General features: G+C 36.1%; 1 pseudogene; it reads right to left on the reverse strand.

The window, feature by feature from the left end:
- Window positions 1-3608: 3608 nt before the first annotated feature.
- On the reverse strand, window positions 3609-5254 carry LOC137649746 (uncharacterized; annotated as a pseudogene).
- Between the last annotated feature and the right edge of the window lie 230 nt (window positions 5255-5484).

Genomic DNA, 5484 nt, shown 5'->3' on the forward strand with positions numbered 1-5484 from the left:
TTAAGCCATAGAAGGAAAATAATGACTATTTTAAGTTCAGTCACTGTCCTTGAATACTTCTGGATAGCCGGTATTGGCAGCATTTCTTGCGCTTTTCTTTTATTTGTGTTGGAGAAAAACCTGTTTCATATGACAGAAACACTGATTTTTGTGTCAGATTTTTTTTCTCTTTATCAGAAAACCTGTCCTTCGTTATGTAAATTGCTTAGAGGTTTAGAATTTATCATATTGCAGCCCTAAAAGAAATTTCCTCGCCTTGATTAAACTGAGAAATGTTGTCTTCACTTCTTTATACAGTGTTTGAATTGAAACTTCTCGAAAACGCATATTAATTCTATATAATTTTTCTTTCTCTTGTTATTTTGAAGTTTTTATAGTTCATGCATGAAAAATTCATTCTAATGTTATTTTTCCTAAACATCGTGTGTAGTTATTTCCTTATTTCCTTTCTTGACTGAGCTTTCTTCCCTGTTGGAGCCCTTGGTCTTATAGCATCCTGATTTTCCAATTAAGGTTGTTGTTTAGCAAGTAATAATAATAATAATAATAATAATAATAATAATAATAATAACAATAATAATAATAATAATAGTAATAATAATAATCATATAGGTGAATGTTTATTGAAGAACAAATAATTTGCCCTTCTGGTGTAAGAGTAATGAAAAAAAAAAAAAAATAGAGCGTGATACAAATTCAGAACTTGCAACATTAGTTGTGTAATTACCTCCGCCATCGAAGTTGGAAGGAGGTTATGTTTTACGCCCTGTTTGTGTGTGTGTTTGTTTGTGACCAGCTTCCTGGACACAATTTTAATCGTAGAGTAATGAAACTTGTAGGGATTAACTTCTGTGTAAAAAGCTGGAAATAATAAAATTTTAGAACCTCAAGGTCAAAGGTCCAGGTCACGTAATCAGCCATAAGTTTGGACAACGTTATTACAGAGACTTCAAACTTGGTTCATATTTGAGTGTATGAAAATCCACGCCAATCAATACATGTTAACGTCAAAGGTCAAGATCGAGCAAAAGGCCGAGAAATAAGCTGTCCCCACACAGACAAATTATTTCTAAAATTTTAATTCAGGAAACAGGATAAGTCAGAGGCGAATCTGATCTTTCAAACTTACATGTATTTTCAATAAAGAATTCTACAATATTGATCTTGAGCACTTCAATTACTTTATTATCAGTAATAATCCTGGATAGCTTCCGAACATTGTTTATATGTTATACTTCCTTGATAATTATCAACAAGTGCTTGTACAATACTTTAATACACATCATAAGACTACAGCAGGTTATTCTACATAACACTAAAAAGGTATAAGTCCGAATCAAAAGCTTAACTTGGGTGCTCTTAGCACAACGGAGTGACGTCAGCCTTCGATCATGGCTCTCCTGGAACTGGCAGACTATCAAGACATGGTCCTTTGGTGTCATGGGGTAGGTGCCATCTTGCCTTGGGGTTTCGAGGTAGGGGTCCGCTGTTTCCAAGCAGTTTAGCAGTTTGCACCAGTCTCCTGGCTGTAGTCCTCCCACCATTCTGTAAGAACAAAGAGGAGATAGGAAAAGGTCCTCGTCAACAGAAATGAGAGGGCAACAGACCTCTGTCGCCACTGGGAGCTGAGGTTATGTCTATTCTCAAGCGACGGCAGCAGAAGAGGTCGTTCACATGACCCCAAAAGGGGGTTTCAAATATTAGTTATGTTTGACACTGCGCTCTACTGAGTGCCCCTCTAATCAATGATCAGGGATCTCAACTATAGCTTTAAAAATCTTTTTAAACTCCAATACTTACAAATATCAGAATGTTGGAAAATGGTCGAAGATTAGCCATTGTAAAGTATATAGAGAACATTAAGATTCAAGCTCACCCTAATTCAATGTCTTCTGAGTGAATCAAAATCATGAATTCATGTAGAAAGGATTGATAGATTTACCCAGGTATTTCCATCCAGTCAAACATCATGCCAATTACTCTATTGCCTAATTTCGGTGGGGGTAGATCAGCTGACATTAATGAACTGTTTGGTGTCGTAGGGGGTTTTACACGGTCAAACATGTTGTTCAACACGCCAAATAAACCTCCAACGCAATGAATGTAAAGCTCTTACACATTCAAACCAAAGAGATAGACAACCTCAGTCGGCACGAAGTGGAGAAGGAGCTACATGTCTCTTATTAATTTAAGGCTCAGATACACTGTCAATCATGATTGTGCAATCTAAGTGGTTGTGCAGCCATATCCTTTAGTGAGTAGGTGTGATTGACAGTTTGCACAGATGATTGAGTACTGTTTGTCCAATCATAGTAGTTACACAATTATGACTGATAGTCTGTAGCGATGATTGCGCCAACAGCTCAGTCTTTTCTTTGGTACAATGGCGAGTGCACAGGACTCTCAAGATTTTTGGAGGGAATTCTTTCATCTCTATAGAGATTTTCCTGCTTTGTGGAAAATTAAAAGCAATAATTATAAGAACAGAGTTTTGAAAAGTGAATGACATGTCAAATTAATTGAAACAATGCTAGAAATAGACCCTAGTGCCACACGAACCACAGTAACTAAGAAATTAAATTCTTTACGTTCGAACTATCGAAGGGAACTGAAAAAGGTACTCAACAGTATGAAGTCAGGTGCTGGTGGTAATTCGACGACCTTTCATTCCTTCGTGACCAGGAGGTCCAGCAACCTGGAGTGTCAAGTATGGATGATGGGGATGATGACAACATGGAATCAATAGATAACATCCTTAGCATTCACCCATTTATTTACATTAATAATAACATAAACAAGGTATATATATATATATATATATATATATATATGTGTGTGTGTGTGTGTGTGTGTGTGCATATGTGTATATGTATGTGTTTGTAAATGCATATGCATATATATATATATATATATATATATATATATATATATATATCCCTCTAACCATTAAATTAATAACAAGTTTCTAAACCAGTTCATGAGATGAACATAAACCATCAAAAAAGTTAATGTGTAACTTGCTATATAGAAGTTTGCATCCCAAACGTCTACTCTTGTTAAGACTGTGCTATAGATACTATGATCAAATTAATGCATTATTTGTTAATCCGAGAGTCTTGCCAGGGAACAGATCCTTCATTATTAAAGCAATTACAAAATGCTTCCCTTATATATTTCGCAGATGAAGTTTCATTGTGTGCGCACGTTGGTGCCAGTGTAATAGGTTGGTTGCCATACCTCTCATTCACTTCATTAACCTCATCATTTTCATCTTGAACATCTAAACCATCTAGATATGCTTGTGCATTTCGTTTCCTTATGCAATTATAGAGATAGCAACATGCCATAACTATTGTTGAAGCCTTAGCTGATGACACATTAATCGTTGACAAAAGAACTCTAAATCAAGCTGATATAATCCCCAAAAACATTTTTAATGATGCGTCTACCTCGTGATAATCTGTAATTATAGATAGTTTGTGATTTGGTCAAGTTACTCTATGCAAAAGGCTTCATTAAGTTATCCAGTAAAGGAAATGCATCATCTGCAATGAAAACAAAAGGCATAGCGTCAGGGCAGCCGGGTAAAGTGGTTAGTTCAGGGATACTTATTTCTTTTCTTTCATTTTCTTACCAAATTTTGTGTTAACAAACACTCCACCATCTGACACTGTACCATTGGCATCTACATCAACAATCATAAATGCATAGTGAGCGTTAACAATAGCCATAAGCACAATGGTAAATTTATGTTTATTGTTGAAATAATACGATCCAGATCCAATGGGTTTCTTGATTTGCACGTGTTTTCCATCAATTGCCCCATTGCAATGGGGAAACTGCCAAGTCATTTCAAATGCTATAGCTACTTCTAGCCCTTCATTTGTTGTTTTAGGGATTTGAAAGAATAACATTGATATACTCGTAAATATCCATACTTCATTTTCATCCTATCAATCATCATTATCGTGATCAATATTTTAAATAGATTTTAGGAAAATGTAAAGACTATATTTTATTTTATGGGTGCATTAGGCTATTTTGACCTGACCACTTCGCCTGACTGGAATTTTAAATTTATCATACTTCCTAGCCTGGCATAGAGGTCGGTCCTGCATGCACCCAGAAATTAGATAGTAACCAATAGAATTCTTAATATCTCTCAATTTTTTATGAAGCATAAAGAAATAAAAATATTTATAGTAATCTCTCGTCATGTTTTGCAGGACCCCTCCACATTAGGCAGTGAGTCACAGCAGGTAGATTCACAGGTCCCAGAGAAATTACAGAAATTGAAAATGCAGAGTAAACGTTATGAAGCACTCCTCACTAGCATGCTCATATCTCAAGCAAAGTAACGACCTCATTGATATCTTAACCAAGAGTTGGGCTGAAGAATTTAGGGAAATTAGTGCAGAACAGCAAATATATGCCAGGAAGGCTATTAATGATATTCTTTTTAAGGCAAAATTAAGTACATTGCAGAGACACAGTGTTAAGATTAATGAAAATAATATTCAAAGTAGGTCTTCCACGCCCATCTTTGTACTGTCCTCTGACAGCGGAGCATCCACAAGTCGAGGTAATATTATAATCGGAAATATCACAGATACGACTGAAGTCCGTGTTTACACAACGATGTCAGACCTTTTGAATGATCCCCAGTACAGCTTGGAAAACTAAATACGTTATGGCATATTGGCATCAGGATTCCTCCCCCGCCCCTTTTTTTTTGGTTTGGTTCCCAAGGGGAAATATATTTTCTTATGTATTTGGTGATAGTGTTAAAAAATTTGTTATTTAGTAGTCTAACTATTATTGATAAATACTTTTGTTATCTGCGCCAGTACAGTACAAATAGCACTACAGGTTTCCATGATGATACCACCAAGGATTTGTGGAGAGATAGCTCTGGTGAACATTAGTTCCTGAAATGTTTGTCCACTAGCCAAGAATCTTAAAGTACTAGAAAGCCTTTCACATGCTGAAATGGAATACCTTTGCTTGGTATCCATTTTTTGTATGAGGGGCGTATTAATTTCTAGCAAATCCATGAAAGTTTCTCTGTCCATACGTAGATAATTTTCGTAATCTGCAGGGGCAGAGAGGAGCAACTATTGTAGAAGATTTCCATGCGTGAATTTACTTCTTTTTTGAACAACTCTGTCATCCACATCTTTCTTTTCTTACTTCTACTTTCCTCCTCATCGTCTAAAGCCAGAATAATGCCTGTACACGCTGCCTCTTTGCTCATCTCCACGCCACAAGCTTTAGAAGTCAACTAATGATTGCACAAACTTCATAGTAGCGTAGGGCTTAAACACTGTTTGCGCAATCTCGAAGATTGTACAATCATGATTGACAGTTTATCTGGGCCTTACCCAAGAAGAGGTGATGGCAAATGGTATAGTGATTGAGCTTAAGGAAAAGAAAAAAGAAGCTTTCAACATGGACAAAGGACTGGTTATTAAAAGGGAACCAAAT

This window comes from Palaemon carinicauda, chromosome 11 (assembly GCF_036898095.1).
Source record: "Palaemon carinicauda isolate YSFRI2023 chromosome 11, ASM3689809v2, whole genome shotgun sequence".
Lineage (NCBI taxonomy): Eukaryota > Metazoa > Arthropoda > Malacostraca > Decapoda > Palaemonidae > Palaemon > Palaemon carinicauda.